Source organism: Cupressus sempervirens, unplaced genomic scaffold (assembly GCF_028749045.1).
Source record: "Cupressus sempervirens isolate cs-2001-9-10 unplaced genomic scaffold, ASM2874904v1 CseChr00s100001_01, whole genome shotgun sequence".
In the NCBI taxonomy this organism is placed as follows: domain Eukaryota; kingdom Viridiplantae; phylum Streptophyta; class Pinopsida; order Cupressales; family Cupressaceae; genus Cupressus; species Cupressus sempervirens.
This window is the reverse complement of record NW_028322205.1, coordinates 4,958,906-4,980,434: the sequence shown is the minus strand read 5'-3', so window position 1 is coordinate 4,980,434 and position 21,529 is coordinate 4,958,906.

The window sequence follows — 21,529 nt, the reverse complement described above, 5'->3', positions numbered from 1 at the left end:
CCAACCCTAGACAAAACTAACTCAAGTAGAGAATTTATTTCTACACCTAGCCAACCCCAAGAATTCACACTTCCTATGACTCCCTGACATTGGTAATGCAATTTGAATGCTATGTATACAAATGCAATTGAAAATAAAATGAAAGTTAGTGTTAAATAATCCCAATTCTCATAATAAGAACATCTATAAATACTCTAATCTACAACCCATTCATTATTCAACACAAGATGGAAGATGATACCCAAAACTTAAAACAACAATACTCTGATTAATTATAATCAAAGGAAAAATAACTAAATGCTCTGATTCAAAATAAAACCCATGTTTCCTTGAACATAACAAATAAGAAGAAAAGAAGAACCCCTTGAAAATGAAAAGGTTTTACAATAAATACATTCTCCAACAATCATTTTGTTTCTTCTGATAATTTTTTAATTCTACAACTAATCTTTTCTCTTTGACTTCTCATCCTTTTCTTTTGAAAATTGATATGCTTATTAACTTTTAAAGTTAATAATGATATATAGTAACATATTTAAATTATATTTTAACAATTGACATTTAAATATGTTGAATCAATATCAAAATCTTTCCTTTGTTGATAGAACAACAAAATAAATACTACTACTAGGTAAAAATGGGTCATTTTTCATGGGGCATATTTTTTTATTCCACCATTGAATTGAGCTCATTTCTAGATATGTTCTTCCAAACTTAGATTTCTACATTTTGACCAATAAGATTGAAAAAATAATCACTGAGTCAAAAGATATGAGCTACTAAATGTTGGTCTATATGACTATTGCAAAATTAGAATTGATAAAATAAAGTTTCCAGCCACTCTTCTTTCAATGCTCTATAATCCACATGTCTTCAATTTTCCAATATGTTATCTTCCATGCTTACCATATTGATCCTCTACTGAAATTTGTGAGCAATTCTTTGAAATTCTTGTGGCAAAATTCAGATTTTTGTCTTCTCCCTTTTGTGGAAAACTAAACTTTGACTACGAAAGTCATAGCAAAAAATGAATTTTCCATTTCATATTTAATGTCACATTGATGTCCAAATCTTCAAGCAATAAATCATTGTGAGATTATCATTCCTTGTTTATTCAATTAAAAGCTCTTTTCCATCTCTCTATTGGTTATTTGATGTTTAGTGGAAATTCCATTTTTGAGTGCGAAAAGCGCACCCAATCTTTGATGTAGATTGATTGACAAATTATTTTTTTGGAGTGATCTTGATGCTAGACCCCATATACCTTCATTTTGGATTGAGATTTTCCTTTTCTCTCCTCATGTGGAAAATTGGACTTTGACTGCAAAATTCATAGCAAAAAATGAATTTTTCGCTATGCATTTTTCTTTTTGGTGGAAAATGAAATATCTTCTTCTCCAATGGAAAATCAAAAAATGATTGTGAAAGGTGCAGCTGAAAATGAGTTTTCCACTACACATTTTTCCTTTTGGTGGAAAATGAAATATTTGCTTCTCTAATGGAAAATTAGAAAATGACTGTGAAAAGCGCAATGGAAAATGAGTTTTCCACTACACTTTTCATTTTGGTGGAAAATCCCAAGTTGACTACTCCATTGTGAAAAATTCAAGAAGTGCTTCTTCATGGCAAAAAAATGAGCTTTGACTTCCATTTGCTTTCACATTTGCATATCTGGACTCAGTAACAATTCAATCCTTCATAGAGACTTTCTTAGAATCAAGCAATGCATTAGTAGAAATTTACCATGGGTGGTGACTTAGAAGTTTTAAAAATTGGGGTACTTTTAGTCTACTTATAGTTGGCTTTAAATTGGGATTATGTGTTGCAAAGTGAATAAAGAATCCAAAATCTCTAGCAAAAGACAAGTGCCTATCCATTGGGCTACGAAGTCTAAGCACAAATAAAACTACCAAAGAATTGCTTGCCGAGAGGGCAGAGGGGAGCAAGGTAGAACCAAAACTAAGAAAATGGGAAACACTAAGCTAAACACACCAAAACTACAAAAAAAAAAAAGCTTATTTACAAACATAGGTGAGGAAGCCTCACCAAAGGAAAGGAGGAGAGAAATGGACTCACACATGACCATTAACTGGAAGGGAGAAGTATAAACCTTTCCAAAAAAGAAAATTATGCTCCAACAAGTTAAACCAAAAGCATTCCCCCTTGGCAACTTCATCATAATCAAAACTGAATCTAGAGGTATGCTGAAAATATGTGGCCCAAAAATCTCTTCCAAAAAACCATCCTTCATCGTATATTTCTGATTCATCTGTGCATTCTTGCGCATTACTTCTTGCACCATCAATCATTTTTTGTGAGGAAGAAAAGTATAAACATTTTGAATCTAGTATAGGAACACACTCACCTTCATCTCTTTCTACATCATCATTTTCAATAGAGATTTCAAGATCTGAAACAATATTGACAAATTCAGGATACTCAAATGGTTCTGAAAATGATGTCCCATCATAGGCACATTTATCACAGTCAATTTGAATAGAACTTTTAGATTTCAAATCAAGGCTGAAATAAAATAATTCTTCATCACACATAGGGTCAATTTGGAGTGGAGTAACTTCATCCCTTCTAGTAGCTATCAAGTCTAAAAACTCCTTATACAAATTCAAAACTCCAATACTTGAATCAATTGTAGAGGAAGGATCACCTTGGGTAGGCATCAAGATTTGATAAACTTCCTTTTCATGAAAAAGAAAAATATAATCAAGCTCTTCATTCTCTTTATGATGATGCACCACTTCATTAGCCATCAAAGATATTTGTTTGAAATTTGTCTTTGCAACCACTTTTTTAACCACATCTTTAAAATTGAAATGATATTTGTCAAAACATGTTTCAGCCTTTTCATCAATACATAATTCATCAAGAATACTCAACTTGGCATCTTCTACAAAAGGAAATGATTCTAACACTACAAATTGAACCTCATCTTTTCTATTATCTTCTTCAAACTTACAATTCTTATATTCGGCTTGTATACAAACCAAGGGATGAGTTTCACAAGAAATATTATGCAAAAAATGATCTTCATTATTCTCTTCAAATATGAAACTTTCAACAATAGGAGAAAAGGAAAGCATGAGTAAATCCTCATTTTCTATTTCACTTACTATTTCTTTGCCACCCACAAAAGTGTCTCTGTTCATTGAAATTTGTGCCTCTAGAAGCTGGGGTATTTCTTGTTCTCCAAGAACCAAGAAATTCACTAGTATTGGTTCTTCTTTTACTGATTTTTCTCTAGGTAAACTTGTTGAAACATACTTCCCTTTTCTTTGGTCTTCAACATTAAAGTATACTTGGATCACACACTTTAATAGTAAAGCGGATTGATGATCTTCTAAGGGAGTTAATCCTTTTCTTTTAGCTTCAGTAATACTTTGTTTAAATTTAGTCCAAAGGAATTGTAAGTTAGGATCACTTTAAGCATTTATTTCTTCAAATGTAGGTTCCTTTTGATTTATTTTCTTGGTTGAAATTATTTCTCACTCAAGACTAAAAAATTATAGGAAACAAAATTAGGTGGGAGTTCTGGAACCACTTTATCATCCACTTTTAATTCATTGCTTAGTTGCAATAGCCTTTCCTCACAATGCTACAATAACTTCTTCTTAAGATGCCAAACTTTCCTTTGACAGAAATAGCTCTATGTTGTTAGTCTTTGATCCTCCTCACAATAGATAGAATTCAATAGTCACAAGAGTACTCATCTACTCTCTACTTTAAGTTAAAATTTGAAGTAGCAATTATAAAAATGTGTTTATATTTGTTGTTGTAATTTTGAACTTGCAGAAGAGAGCAGATGACTCTTGTGACTCAAATTATGGCCATGTGAGAGGATCAAAACTAACAACAAAGACTTATCTGTGTCATAGTCAAGCTTGATGTCTTGAATGTAACCTTCAAGAAGGTCATCATAGTTATCAAAAACCATAATGACCCCTCGTTGTTCTCCAACTTTCATCGATGAGCTCTATCATGATAATATAGAGATAATCATTACAAAGTGCAAAAAAATATCAAAGACTATTGGAATCACAAAATAAATTTCTTTGAATGAATAATACTAACCAAAAGATTCCATTTGTACTTTGTGTGCCTACAATAATTAGTTGCAAGTCGTTAGGTGCATTTGAAACCCTAGAAAATGAACAACCTTATTGAACTTCACTTTTTTCGAGAATGCTTTAGTATTCTCTACTAAATAGGGCCAACCACATGAATGTGGAAGCTCATTTGGCCCCACCCCCTCCACCCCTTTAAAATAAATCTAAATTCCCCTTTAACATCACAGAAGTGTACATTTCTATCAAGAAATCAATATTAAATAGCATAAGCATTGATCACATTATTGTACATTTCATTCATGTCATTAATTTTCTTCATCCATATCATCATCATGATCATCATCTTTAGCAGTATCATCATCGTCATGGTCATCATCATCATCATTGTCATTGTTGTCATCATCATCATCAATAAGTTATTACATTACATCAATACTGCTTAAAAAAAATACAAATGACTTCCTTCTCATGATTGGACCACAAAATGGTACTTTAATCTAAATGTCTAGATCTTCAAATAAGAGGAATCTCTTTTATTGGGCCATCTTTGTATCTTAGTGTCTTACTTTTCACAAGGATTTTTTCATCCTCTATAGAAAAAATGGAAACTACTATGCATGATGGGTTTTCATTGACCTACTTGGTTCTCTCATTTGTTAAAGATCAAGATATCTAAGGCTTATTTCAAACTTACAATTACACAAACATGATATATTCTTGATTTGTTCTCAATGTTGCACATGGTTGATTGAGGCCCTGCTTCAACTATCTTTCTTTCAAGATTCAAGCATACTCATAATGTTCATCACCAATAATTGACCATACTTTTGTATATATCACATTTTGACAACCCTATTTACCTAACTTGTACTAAATAGAGTTCTACTTTTTTATGATTTCACTTAGGCTTCCACTTGAAAACCACCCAATTTTGATTATAATCCATTATGAGGCTCTTGTTGTGTCCAATTTATGTCCCCTTATTGTTCTCCAACCTTCATTGATGATTCATATCATGTTAATACAAACATAATCATTACAAAGTGCAAACAAATAAAAAAGACTATTGGAATCACAAAAAAATAAAATTGCTTAGAATGAATAACACCAACCAAAATATAACCTTGTAATCTTTGTGTTCCTACAATAATTAGTGGCATGTGTTTAGGTACATTTGAGACCCTATATGATGAAAATCCTTATTGAACTTTACTTCATTTCAATAATACATTAGTATTTTCTACTAAATAGGCCAACCACGTAAAGGTGAAAGCTCATTTGGCCCCACCCCTCCTCCCCTAAAATTAATCTAAATTCCCCTTTATCATATAACTATTAGAATGTTTAGAAAAAATAGAGAGGTGGGGAGGGGGGGGGGGTGAATTATTTATCCAAGGTCTAGATGTACCAATTGAACAAACAAACACTTAAACTACTTTAGATCTTCACATTCATTAGCTCGACCTCTATAGTAAACTTCTAGTAACATCAACTAGTAGTCCACTATTCTAAATATAAAAAACTTGCAGAATGTAAACATTAACAATAAATCATCACATATAAAATCCACACAAATTTGACACTAGGATGTAATGTGAAAACCCAATTTGGGAAAAACTACTAGTAACATATCACCAATATTTTCACTATTCTGAAATGAGGTCTATTAGGGACCAACCCTATAAAAGGTTATGAAATACACTATTAAATGTGGCCTTGTTAGAGGACTTTAGAGCATTCCATTAGAATGCCAGCTTGATTAAAGGATTTACATATAAATGTTAGGTCAACCTTGATTAAAGGATTTCAATACTAATACAATGGCTAGAAAGTAACAGAAAGTTTGATCTAGCAAATACAATTCACTTTGTAAATATAGGTCTTAGTTTGTTTCAAATATTGATCCATTAAAATACCTTCATTGTCATCTCAGTCTCTTATTCAGTTGGCAACCCTTCAGGCTATCACTCTTCACTTCTTCTCAACTCTTCTTAGCCTTCTTCTTAAGTTTTCCAAACAATAGCATCAACAAATACTCTAACCTAATTAGGTTGGCTCTTGTCCCTCCTTAAATATGTAATTCTAATCTTGTATCACTTAAACATCATTGTAGATATCAGGGTTTGGTCAGATCCATCAAATCCTTCTAATATTTTGTTTCCTTTCTATTCTAGAAACATCTCCAAACTTCTCCCAAAATCCATGCATAGAAACACACAAACACGATTCCCTTTATTTAAATATTCTATTTCATCCATCCTTATTTTCAACACACTTTACATATCCCAAGAAATTGAATTTATCAATTGAAGATTATGTTTTTTCATAAATTATTAAAATTTTGTTCATCAACCAACATTGTGTTCTAATGCTTGATCATCACTATATTACTCGATTGCTTCTAATTTTCTTGTTTGACACATATACTGTCACTTGGTCAATACTGATGCTCGATCAACACTAATTTTTCTTAGCACAGTGGCTCAATCAACACTTACATCACTCAGCATGTATTTTATTTCCTTCATCTTTTTCTATGTTGCTCAGTCAAGCTTGTATGTTTGTTCTATCTTTGATCACTTCTTCAAGAATTCAATACAACTATCTTCTTCTCTTGTATTATAATTAAATAATTACTTTATCTTGTCAAATTCTTAACTAATCAAGTGTCCATTTGCAATTTCTTCTTCATAACTCAACCTTTCCTCTAAGTGCTTTTGTTGTGACCAACTTCTCAAATCCTCTTCATTAATTAAATATATACGACACTTAAATCAGATAGAAAACTATCTCACCAATAAGGTTTGACATTAATGACAATATAACAATTATTTCAATTTTAGTTTCCAACACTAATTTCATTCATTAATTCTTTCATCAATTAATAAAATGTAACATTCATTAATACGTAAGATTCATTAACACACAACAATCATCAACATTCATTAACACATTATATAATTCATGAATATGTTGGAAATATTCAAGATATGACAAGTTACTGAGAGGGGAGGGGTGAATCAGTAACTTCTAAAATTTCAACAATAAAACTGCATACTGATATATTCACCATTCATCCAAGTAACCTACTATAAGCATGAAACAAAATCATTTGCAACACTTGAACACACAGATTTGGTGACCCAGAAACCTTCCAAATAGAAAGTAAAATTGGGGTGGGGATGAAACCCACAAAGCTTCATTACTGCAGTATGCAGTTGGCCGGTTAAGGCTTACAATGACCACTTCTGGTGATCTGCCCTGTTAGGAGCACAAGGGATTGCTAGATCCACCTTGTTAGAGGATTTACAAACATACAATAAAGTATGCACTCTTTTAGGAGATTTACAAAAGACTGTTAAGTCTACCTTGTTAAAGGATTTACAAAAACTGATTCACCTGTTAGAATGAAACAGTGGATCTGATTGCAACTGATTGCTGATAAGATCCACTATGCTCTGATTCACCTTGATGTGATAGATAAAACTTTTTTGCTCCAAAACTTGACCTTGCTGAATATCTTCACAACTCAGCACACATACTTTCGCACGCATGTATTTCTTTTGCACTTTCACACTTTCACACTTTCACATTTTCACACTTTCATACTTTCATTCATTCATTTGTTTCTTTGTTACAATTACATTTGAATGATTGCATATATATACCATCCAAATAAACAATGCATGCAAGGTCGGCCAAAAAAACAAGTGCAAATCTCTATACAACGTCGGCCCAAGGTAAAAACTCGGGTTCACTGAACTGACTCGGTGTCCTTCTAATACTTGGCGTCCACTGCGTTACTCGGCATCGTCATGCACTTGGTAGAAGTGAAGGCACGGTCCATACTAAACACTTCGAGTAGTTCTGAACTCGGTAACCACTAGAGACTCGGTAGAAGAGATGTCACTCGGTGAACACTTCTATCTGAACTGTAGCTCGGTGATCAAAGAAAACACTCAATAGAACCTTGTGACTCAGTGATAGTTAGTTTCCTTGATAACCATCTGAGCTCGGTAATCACAAAGTTCTCAGTTAATACTAAGTACATCTTTACTCGGTCAAAACTGATTCCTTTCTTTACCTCAAACACTAGGTAAACACTGGCTGCTTTGTTCACCTCGATCACTTGGTAAGCACTGACTTCTTTGTTCACCTTGATTACTCGGTAAACACTGACTTCTTTGTTCACCTTGATTACTTGGTAAACAGTGACTTCTTTGTTCACCTTGATTACTCAGTAAACACTGAGAACCAGGTAAAGCTTGGCTTACAAAGGAATGTCTGGTGAGGGCTCGGTAAGCATTCAGAATCCAATAAGTGTTGTAACTAATGACAGAAATGTATCATGATGCCAACAATCTCCCCCTTTGGCATTAGTGACAAAAACACTTATGAGACAAAATTTATCTGACATGCTGATGACTGATTCTGAATATACATAGCTTTGTTATATACAACTCCCCCATAGAATGTACATATATTATTTACATGAGTTGTATATCTCTTCCTTTGTACAATTTCTCCAAAAACACTTATTCACCCATAGTATATATATCCAACAATAATCTCCCCCTTTTTGACAATAATGCCAAAGAATAAAAGAATATATATACTTATATAGAAACACCAAAATGAGAGATGAACTCTGAATGTACCTAAAGAATAAGCTGGAGAGTTTTATCCCAATTCTCTTGCAAAATTTTGCAGGTGGAAAGAGCTACTTGAACTTCAGCCGAAAGTTCAATCACATGATCTGCAATGGAGAAGTTATTATCATGGATTAATGTCTTTGAATGTGCAATGTGCTTCTGCATTGAATCCATGATGGGAAGGATCATGTTTTGGATATCTATCAATGTAGATCGGATCCTTGCCTCTTCTCTCAACAGCTTTGCCTGCTTCTCTGACAAAAATTTGATCCTGAGGTGATGAGATGAGCTTGAACTGGGATCAAGCTTCAAGTTCTGTGCGCTCACCTTCAGATCCTCATCAATTTTATTTAGTTTCTCTCTTATTCCCTTAGTGTACTCAGTAACATCACAAAGCTTAGCAAAAAGAGATGTTACATTATTAAAAGAATTTTCCATATCTGCCAAAACTAAGTTTAATGCAACCTGATTTATTGCAATGTTCTGGGAAATGTGCCCCAACACCTTATTATCAAACTTCTTTTCTGCACGTTCAATCAGCTTTTCTTGTTCGGAGGCATCTTCATTGAATTTATTAACTGCCTCTTCCAATTGAATCAAAATGTGTTGAGAAGTATCAACATCAACACCTATAGCCTCAGTAATTATGTTCCAGGCATCCTCAATTATCCTGTATTCCTTATCCCTTTTTGATCTTAACTGCATCTGAGTAGCCTTTTTCTCAATAAGTTGACTAGCATATCTCATTTCTTCAATGGTAGCATTATCAAAGTCAATCTTTGGAATTACTATCTCTGTGTCCAAGTCAATGTCTTCAGAAATTTCCTTTCCAGTGATCATAAGTCTTAATGGTTGCTTTTGTTTGACTTCTGAGATGACTAGTTTGACCTTTGGAATAGACACAATAGTAGAGACAGAAGGACTAGTAGTAAAAACTAGGATGCTTGAGGGTTGAGTGCCAATAGGAGTATGTATAGGGTCAAAAATTTGAGTACTGGCCAAAAATGGTGATACACTCGGTAATATAGTATCTAAGCTCACTGTGTCTGAAGTAGATGGCGAAAAAATTGTAGAACAAATTGGAGTAGTCAAAATTGGAGAACTTACAGCAATACCAACTAATGATGATGGAGTCGAGGAGGCCAACTCGGTAGATGAAGAGGGGTGTAGCTCGGTAGATAAGTGGTAGTCACTTCCACTGATGATACCTGGAGCTAAGATATGGCAGGTGTAGATGGTGAATCTGGTGTAGATGAACCTGCTGAAGCTGACTCCAACCTTGATGATGTCATAGGTTTATCTGGGGAGTGAGGAAGGGATGCAATAACTGCTGCTGCAATTTTTACCGGATCATCCTCCTTATCTTCCTCTTCAGCTTCTTCCTCTTTGACTTCCATCATTGCATGCAACTCTCCTGGTGTAACTGTGATGGATGGAGCGCTATCTGATTCATCACTGCTGTTGCTGCTGTCATCATCCTTTATTTCTACTGGGTCTACACTGGGCTTATGTAGATGATAGATGTTTTTCCACATGTTTGTAGCATCATTTACAACATTCTCTATATCTTTGATCAAAATCAAACAAGTGTGGAATCTGATCATCATTTTACCTTCATAGGTTTTCAATTCAGATTTTACCTCTGCTCCAGTGAGACTAGGCCGAAGATTCTTCAGGGATTACTCATATATATCTTTTACCGTCTTGGTGGCTAACTCCCATCTTGGCTATACTCTCTCTAGTAGTTCTTTAGAGATATGAGGAGCAATCTTGTCCGGGGAGTATTTTCATTTTCCCATTTTGTTAAGTACCAGTTCCTCAATTTGCATTTTCTCTGCATCATTCCTTGTCTCAAATCTCAATGCCTTGAAATTTGCGATGCTAGCTCCTTCTTCCAATTATTTGAGCCTTTGCTTGAATGTAGGTGCAGGTTTGACCAATACAGGTTCCTGAATACCTTTTCTCATCCTCCGAGTGAATACTGCAGTAGGCTACTTCTTGGGCTTCGTAATGATTACCTTTCCTTTCTCCTTTGCCAGTTGCTCTTTTTCTGATTCTTTTTCTCCTTCTTCTTCTTCTTCACTTTCTTTATCTTCACCTTTTCCCTCGGTGAGCATAAGACGACTCATTTCAGTTTTCAGTTTGGCCACTTTCCTCTTACCTTTGCTGATGGCCTGTGGAATTTTGATTTCCAGTTCAATTCTGGCCTTTGCTTCATCATAAGTACCAAAAATTCATTGCCTTGGGTCTACTGGCTCATTTACCAGTGCTTCAATGATATCCCTTGTTTCATCAATATTTACCTCATATGGAAGAGGTTTCACCCATGCAACTCGGGGTCTAACTGCCTGTATGTACACTTTGTCACAATCAACCATGAAACAGACATCATCCTTATACTCTTCAACAAGTTTTGGAGGTATTCTGAATCTGTTGTTCATCCTTTCCTTGAAATCTTCAAAATAATTATCCATTACTTTGTCAAAATTCATACCCATTTCCACTATGAATTCATTTATTTGATACAAAATTGGAGTATCTTTCCTCCATACAACTGCACCCTTAGATGGAAAGAATTTTTGTACATAGAAAAATAAACAAACTAGCAAAAGAACCAAATTTACAAGGGTTTGTCTTGCAGTCCTTATGCTATCCATGTTTTTATTGAATTGTTTTAATAGCACATCAGCTAGGTCAAACTCCATATTCTTCTTTACAATTTTATATGCCAAATCTACAACCTCACAAGGTACACTATTCAGCCTGCTGGAACTATACAGTTTGTATGCAATAACATAAATACCAAATTTCAGTTCTATATCTGAAACTTTGTTGAGCTTTAAACCTCTACCATCCCATTCAGCTTGGGTTTTTCTTTGTAACTCATCCCGTCCTAGGGTTTTGGTGGTTTTGGCTTTGCTGAGCATCGGGAGACCCGTGATTTTGTGAATCATCTTCTTGGTTATCAAAACTGGTTGTTCCAACCACAACTGACAATTATGCACTCGACTCAAGATATACCTCACCCATTTCACTTGGAAACTTCTTGGCAGATGCGGGATATGGGTTAAGCCTTTGGTTTCCAAATGTTTGAACTCAGGTTTTAGGGTTCCATCCATGCATAACTTGGCTAGGGTACTATCCATATCTAGTGTCCCTATTTCTTGCACAGTACACTTGAAATGAGTACAAATATCATTGATTAGAAGTACCTTTGGAGGGATCTGCGATTGAGCTCCATGCAGGTCGAGTGATTCAGCGATGGCAGGAACAATTTTGAAATTGGGCGCCTTCCATTCAACTCCCTTCACAAGCATTTCATAACCTCTCTTCGCCTTGCTGCTGCTGGTGCTTGTGGAAGCCATTGCTGCTCGGTGAGTGAAAAGATTTTGTAAGAATACTTCGTTGGAAAATCTCTTCAAATCACTTGAACTCGCTTGAAAGCCCTTTTTTTTTGTGTAAATCTTGAATTTGTGGTGAAAAAGGAGGTCAAAATCTGCCCTTTTGATGAAAAATTTTCCATTAATGTTCAGTACGGAGGTAGATGCGATCGACAGACTGTCATCCACTAGCTCGGCTTAAACTTCGCAACTCAGTGACCAAAAAAAAATAGGTTAAATCGACCTTAACTCGGTAAGAGAAGAACCAACCATGCTCGGTAAGTGCAACTTGGTGAAAGAAGCCTTATTGCACCCGACTGAGCTCGGTAAGGTCATGTACCAACCATGATCCTGATGTATCTGAAATACTGATTTGATCATATTTTTATTCTAGGACTGCTTAGGATATTGCTTTGTAGATACAGTCCTGGTCTTATCCTGATGAGTCTTAATTGGAAATGGTAGAGTCACTCACTTCTTAAGTGACCATTCCATCACTTGAATTATCTGGCTCGGTAGACTTAGGAATCCATTGCTGCTTCATTTGCTTCCGAATATTGTCTACTCTGATTTTCTTCTCATCCTCGACTTTCTTTATGTTCATGCAGTTTTTAGATATATGACCAAGTTCTGTACATGTATAACATCTTACAGTGGTATCCCTTTTTCTTAGGTGATGCCTTGCACAGTTTATGCCAGTATGACCATATTCTCCACAATAATGACATCTGCACCAAGTGTTGTAGTCCCAACCAAATATTGCTTTGACAAGTTGTTCAGCTGGATTAAATGATTTGGATTTGCACTGTGATGCCTTATGACCTTGCTTTTGGCATTTGTGACATTTACCTTCAAATTTTGGTTTCTCTTTGCATTCATTGGCTTTGTGTCCATGCTGATTGCAATTGTAGCACTTTCCATTAAATTTGCCTTTTCCATTGCTCCAACATCTGTTAGATGTATGACCTAACTTACCACAGTGGCTGCAAGTAGGTTTTTGATTCTTTTGAGTACCCTGTTTGGAGGTTTCACCTTCTTCCTTGTATCCAAGGCCTGCTTTACCATTTTGTTTATGAAAGTTTTCTTCATTTTGCAGATTCAATTGATCCATGTCCTTTTGAGATTTTACCATTCTCTCATTGACTTGTTTTTTAGAGATTAGATCACTTTGTAAGCTTGCATTGATTTTCCTTTCAGTAATTAAGTCATTTCTCAAATTCTCATTCTTAGATCTTAGATTCATAATTTCTTCATTTGCATTAGATAATTGAGTTACAAGATTTTCAAGCTGAGAGGATTGATTATTCCTTACCTCTAAGTCTTCAGCTGCCTTGTTCCCTTGCTCCAAGATTTCGCATAGCCTGATGGACTGGATTTCTTGTTCTCTTTTGAGCTTTCTTAATTCTTCCTGCAGAGATCTATTCTTTTCTAAAAGTTCTTTGATTGCTTTGTCAGCTTCATCTGAACTACTTGATGGTGAGAGATCTTCAATCTTTTCTTCAACATACTAATGGTCATTCATTTGCCTTGCAAGTTCTTTTCTTCTTTTCAAGGATTGTAAAAGATGCTCTTTTGCTTCATTGAGTTGAGCCATGGCCATTTTCAGATCTAGCTTTTCATTCTCAATAGTTTTGTCAAGTCTGAATATCTCCATTGTCCTTCATCTTTGCTCAAGTTGTGAAACTTTTATCTTGAGAACCTTATTGCTCTGATACCAATTGTTGGAAATATTCAAGATATGATAAGTTACTGAGAGGGGAGGGGTGAATCAGTAACTTCTAAAATTTCAACAATAAAACTGCATACTGATATATTCACCATTCATCCAAGTAACCTACTGTAAGCATGAAACAAAATCATTTGCAACACTTGAACACACAGATTTGGTGACCCAGAAACCTTCCAAATAGAAAGTAAAACTGGGGTGGGGATGAAACCCACAAAGCTTCGTTATTGCAGTATGAAGTTGGCCGATTAAGGCTTACAATGACCACTTCTGGTGATCTTCCCTGTTAGGAGCACAAGGGATTGCTAGATCCACCTTGTTAGAGGATTTACAAACATACAATAAAGTATGCACTCTGTTAGGAGATTTACAAAAGACTGTTAAGTCTACCTTGTTAAAGGATTTACAAAAACTGATTCACCTGTTAGAATGAAACTGTGGATCTGATTGCAACTGATTACTGATAAGATCCGCTATGCTCTGATTCACCTTGATGTGATAGATAAAACTTTTCTGCTCCAAAACTTGACCTTGCTGAATATCTTCACAACTCAGCACACATACTTTCGCACGCATGTATTTCTTTCGCACTTTCACACATTCACACTTTCACATTTTCACACTTTCATACTTTCATTCATTCATTTGTTTCTTCGTTACCATTACATTTGAATGATTGCATATATATACCATCCAAATAAACAATGCATGCAAGGTCGGCCAAAACAACAAGTGCAAATCTCTATACAACGTCGGCCCAAGGTTAAAACTTGGGTTCACTGAACTAACTCGGTGTCCTTCTGATACTCGGCGTCCATTGTGTTACTCGGCATCATCATGCACTCGGTAGAAGTGAAGGCACGGTCCATACTAAACACTTCGAGTAGTTCTAAACTTGGTAACCACTGGAGACTCGGTAGAAGAGATGTCACTCGGTGAACACTTCTATCTGAACTATAGCTTGGTGATCAAAGAAAACACTCGATAGAACCTTGTGACTCTATGATAGTTAGTTTCCTTGATAACCGTCTGAGCTCGGTAATCACAAAGTTCTCAGTTAATACTAAGTACATCTTTACTCAGTCAAAACTGATTCCTTTCTTTACCTCGAACTCTCGGTAAACACTGGCTGCTTTGTTCACCTCGATCACTCGGTAAGCACTGACTTCTTTGTTCACCTTGATTACTTGGTAAACACTGACTTCTTTGTTCACCTTGATTACTCGGTAAAAACTGACTTCTTTGTTCACCTTGATTACTTGGTAAACACTGAGAACTAGGTAAAGCTTGGCTTACAAAGGAATGTCTGGTGAGGGCTCGGTAAGCATTCAGAATCCAATAAGTGTTGTAACTAATGACAAAAATGTATCATAATGCCAACAGAATATTCATTAGCACATAATTAAGTCTCTTGAGACATAAAAATCAGTCATTATCAATCAAGTTGCACATTAAATAACAACCATTTTTTGTTCTGCTTTGACCCTTTTTAAAATTGTGCCTGTAATCTTGAAGAGGAACATCCATGTCATCAAATTCATGTGCAAGACAAAGTTATTAGTGGATTAATAGATTCCAGGAATTAAATTTAGATATCCATATTGCTAAGGTCGTAAGGAGTCATAGATTAGTTGAATTGATCTAGTAAAATAAATTGTAAACCCCTCAAATAGATGCACTCTCGGATGCAACACATCTATTTTGTAGTTTGCAACACCCTCCATGGTGCACTAACATCTTTTATCCCTTTTAAAAATCATTTTTTTTGAAGATATGAATAAAAATTGAAATAAATTGAAGTTGTTGGATGTAAGATATGTGTTTATTGATGGTGATTTATTTTATAAGAGTGCAGATTGTGTCCTTTTAAAAAAAATTTGAGTGTCTCTACTGAGTACTCCAAAATAATCCATTTCATACCTTCATCTATACATAATGTCTTTCTAGTTTCTATCAACTCAAATGCCCATTTCATTTCATATGATCATATATACACAATGTCTTTCTAGTTTCTTTCTATTCAAATGCGCATTCATATCATATGATCATCTAAAATTTGTGGGCCTTTTTGATGAGAAATAGCTAGTTTTGATGACTATGAAAATGTAGATCACAAGGGCACAAGAGGAGAAACCACAATAAAAAATCCCCACTTCACAATCAATGTAAAAACCACCAAATCATAAGGGCACAGAAATAGATCCAATGAAAAATAATAATAAAACCCTACATTACCTTGTTGATTGCTTGTCTTGTCACGTTGTTTTGTCTTCCTACAATCGCTCCTCTAAAATGTGAATGAAACTGTTTGTGTGGGATTTTTTTTTTATAAAAAAAATTCTATAAACGTATGAACTTGATGTCGTCACAGTATTGACAACCCAGTTGCAATATCGACATCATTGGGGATCATTCAAACAAAATTGCAAAATTTACAATGAAATGTCATTGGCATCATAAATTGGTGTTTAATGTTGTAGTGCTTGTTTTTAGTGTGAGGTAATCAACTAATTATTTCTAGCTAAGAAAATGAAAAATTACACCTCTTTGTCTTCTTCCTAATTTATTTAATTTGTAATATCTATGTTTGGACTTAAGGTTCCATCTTCTTTTAATATATTGGCTAATCCTAATTATTGTACTTTAAGAACCATTGATAATATAATAGGACATAATGTATTATATAATTATTATTTTACTTATATAATATAATTAATATTCTATCAATTCATTATTTATAATATTGCTTGATTATATTCTTATTAATGTATTATTTTACTATTATTATGATTTATTTAGATGATTTAATAATATTGATTTAGTTTCATAATTATTATTTATTATTTATTTAATTTATAAAATATTATTGTAATAAGATATTTAAATAGAATATACAAATTAAATTATATTTTTATTATACACACTAATTAGGGCTCATGACAAGTCTGCCCCTATCAACTTTGCTTGTCCTCAAGAAATTGATGTGAGAGGCTTGAGTTGCAATCTTGTTCATTATCTTACCTTATTGAGTTAAATACTTGTAAAAGTACACATGTTAGTATATGATGGCCTATACAAGAATATGTGAATGAAGACACAAATAAAACACATTAATGCATAAAGACAAGATGTAGACACAAAGTATACATGTTAAAACTTTGTTAAACTATTTTTTAAAATTTGAAATAAGAAAAGGTTAAGGAAAATTTTTACCAACTTTAACCATAAGTGTCACACTACATTTCCCTATCTAAAAATCAAAGGTTCTTGAAGATATGTATTTTAGAAACTCTCATTTAGCTAGTACTACAATAGGGTGCCCTAGTAGTTCCCCCTTCATTGCAAACTTTCTCTCACATGTCTAATTCTATAGTGGATAGTAGAATTGCTATTGTTCAAGTTTAGCAACAATCAACTTGGGGATCCCTCATATTTTTATCCATATTGGAACTATCTTGCCTCAATATGATTGAATTATTCCACCCCTACACACACTCACTACCCAATTGGTATGTGCTTAATTCTATAATGGATGGTATATTTAGTGCTACTTGACTTTGGACATGCTCAACTTGTGGCTCCTTGAAGTCTTTATCTATATTGAGATTATCTTGTCCCAAGACAATGATTTACTCCTCCCCCTGTGCACACTCCATACCCACTAGGTACATGCTCAATTTTCTAGTGGATGGTAGATTTACTATTGCTTGAGTTTGGACATGCTCATCTGGGGGCTCACTCAAATCTTTATCCATATTGGAATTTTCTTGCCCTAATGTGACTAATTTATTCCTCCCCATGTGCACGCTCCCTATCCATCATGAATTTGAGCACACTAGATTATGATTAATGTCTTGCTCTAAGGCTTCAATTAACTTTCTTTATAATTCCAGATTTGAAGTTGAGTTTATTCCTCAAGGTAATAACTTATAACCTTCATTTCCATTTTTTTTCTATTCAAAATTACAAGAACATCAAGTATTAATATGTTTTAATATTACTAGAACTTGTTGTAGATATTTAATTTAGTATATAAATGTAATAGAATTAGTCCTATTGACAAAATAATTACTGTATTTTCATTTTTTCCTAAAAATAACTGGCCTTATTTAAATCTTTTCTATATTTCCTAAAATCTTTTGTATATCCCTCTTAATGGTCAAATTTGGACTTCCAAACTCCTATTATTAAGTTTTTCTTAAACCTTACCAAATCTCAATATGGTTGGCAATTTACATGTTTATGTTCTTATATTTTTATTTATTTTGTTAAAATAAATAAATGAATTCTCACCCTATGATTTTATCCTTTTGTAATGTGGTTTGACCTATAAATGATATGAAACTCCCTTACTACTTTTTACTCAATATATAAATGACTTGCATTATTGCTCCATACTATGTAATATTCTTCTCACAAGGTTTACTATATGCACATAGCAACTTTAATAATGGAAAGAGCATTGTTTTGTTCCTTGGTAATTATTTGATTGGTCAAAACCATCGTCAAACAATCCAATTCTAGGTTTTTTTTTATGATCATTAATCCAATGTCTTTTACCATTACCTTTCTACATACATTTTGACATACCTCTGATTATTATGTTTTGTTTTTTTCTCACCATATTTAATTTATTGTTTATTATTTATTATATGTGTCTCAATCATAATCTTACAAGGATGTGGTCTTTGTATTTATTTTGTCACAATAGCATTTCTATTGTTTAGTGGGTATGTTTATCCTACATGTTATTTTAGTGTTCTAATTAATTAAAGCAGGAAGCACCCAAATCCATAACAAACAAAAAACCATTAATTCTATAGTAAATGGACTACAAAGATCACAATAAGTCACCCCACCAAAACTAGTAGCTAGCTAAAATAAGGGAAATCAAAACACATAATCCTAGCTGGAACAAAATAAAACCTGAGCCAACTAAAACAGTTTTGAGACAAGTTAAGCCACCTCTAGCATAAGGCATGAAAAAATAACTTAATAACATGAAAGAACATTGTAAACCTAAACAAAACCCAAAATCAAGAACTTCACTTCACCAACTAGCAACCACTCAACAATGAAACCAACATCAGAAACTAGCACCAAAACATGAACCACCTGCCTACTTTTGCAGCTACTTGAGTTGGTCTAGTAAGGAGAATTTCGGGTGAGAAATCTTGAATTCACTAAATGTTAGAGAAGTCTCTTATTGACCTTTATCTTTACTCAGAGTCTGCTCCTTCCATTTCCTATTTTCTTTCCTCTCTTCTAGGTGAGCCTAAATCCCAATCCCCCCTTCCATCTTGGTCTGGGCATGGATGGTTTGAGTGGCCAAATTGTTAATTTTCTCACCCATCTAGGCTTGCTCCTTCTTGATAGACACTAAGTCTTTTAGCACCTTGTTATTCTCTTCCTCAAAGGGTACCCTTTTTTTTTTTTATGTCCTCCACTTATTCCTCCATCTTTTCCCTGTTATTAAGCTTGTCTCCTAGCTCCCTTCCCTCTTCCCATCACACCTCATCCCTATGGCCAGTCTATGACGAGTCGTTTAGTCCACATATTTTCTTTCTACTTGTATAATAGCCTCCAATTTGTTAGCTTTTCTTCAAGAAATGTGCATTTGAAATAGGAGCCATCTAGCCACCACTTTCAACCTTTTATAACATAAATCACCAAATTAGACCCATGATAAAAAAAAAGATATTATTTGGGTGCATTGTGTGTTTTGGTTATTTTGTTATTTGGGCATTGTGTGTTTTTAGCACTGGTCTGTAGCAGCATGGGAGAGATTGAAAGGTTAGTGCAAGATAATCCATCCAAATTTGTATGCAATTCTTCTTCTTTTCCCAATTGAATAGATTGATTGTATTACTTCTTCTGAATTGACTTATATTTAAAGAGCTCAACACACATGACATAATATCTAGAATCTAGCCACCTCTCTCAAATCTATAATAAATGTTACTTTGATAATTAGATCCCCCTTTACATTTTCTGTCCAAATAGGAAATTACTAAAGATACTTGACTGTATGAGTTTCTAGCCAAGTGCATTCAATAACAACTAGCAGATTTTGATGGCATAAAGAAAATTTATAAGCATATGTCTATGTACTAGAAAATATGAGAAATCCTATTTGGAAGATGAAATTTTAACTTGAATAAAGTTTAAAGAAAAAAGTGAAGTGATAATTCAGTCAAGACAATCACTCCACCACGTAGATTGTAATGAACTATGATATTTCTATCTCTTGAAAGTTGTACTTTTAGATTGTTTATCTATTTATATGAGGGTGTATCATTAACTGTTAATAAGCAGATCAAATGGTCAGTTTAAGGAACTTAGAGATTGTCATCATAAAAAAGGTAAACTAATGATGATTGTGACAAGTAGGGCCCTCATCTATATTTGTCCTCTCAAGAAGAATTTAGAAATAAGGAACATTACATAGGAACATTGAGATTTCAATGTCCATGAAATCAAATAACATTAGGATCCCATAGTCCACTAGATGGTCTTATAGTTTGACTAAACACAACTTGATACAATTAGCATGTTTAACAACTATTAATTCTAGGCAAACATTATTACCAAAAGCTATGCAAGTTGTACTTTTAATTTTTGAATTCATTCAACTCATAATATAAGAGAAACAATTGATCAATTTAAGGACATTGCATAAAATAAAGATAAGCTATGTTTGATTTTTATTTCTTATGTTACCATATAGGAATATCATATCTCCAAATAAATTTTAAAGCTCTAGATGTCATGTTTCAAAATGAAAAATTATGTTCATGTTGTAACTAGCTGAATAAGCCTTAGTCTAGCTACCATCTGTGTTGCTTTTGAGTAGAGAATTGGATTTTCTTCATATGTATCTTTATTTTATCACTTCTCCTTGTCCATGGACTCATCTAGATCATATTCAATACTTTAAAAAAAACATTGGAACTCAACATGCATCATGTTTGCATTAGATGGGTAAATAATAAATATAAATTTGTAATTTTAAAACATTCTAAAACTTTGTCTATGGTTCTGATTACTATCAGCAATATTATTTTGTATTGCAAGGATAGAGCTCACCATACAATATTGCAGATAATATATAGCCTCCTTTGTAATAGCTAGAAATGCCTTCAGAATTGAGCAACATGTCGGTTATGCCTTGTGATTCTTTCAATCTCTCAGTCACTTTTCCTAGTAATTGTTGTTAACAATGCCAATAGAGTTCAAGGCATATTATAGTGTGTTGGATATGTATTTTGATTGCTTCAAAATTAAACTATGTGTGTAGCTCATAAGAATTTCAAGAAGCCTTAACTTATTGTATCCTTCTTTATTTTATCAATCGTAATAGAAGTGAGGATTAAAATTCAACGTAGACCACATTGTTGCAGGATGATCTAGAAAAGTCATTTCAGCCACAACTTACACAAATTTGAAACTTTTTTTTTGGTGTTATAAAATACAAACATCAGTGACCTTTCTACAATCTAGTCAACTTTGATAATTGTTGATAGTTGTTCTAATTTGCATTCCTTGGTTAGAGCCCACCATATTGTTAAGTATAATATTGGAGAGAACTAAAATATATAGTTTAATTTAAAATTTATATCAAATTAAAAGAATTGTGTACAAACCTATTTAAGAAGAATAAGTCTATTGTTGTTTGAATCATAAAAAATA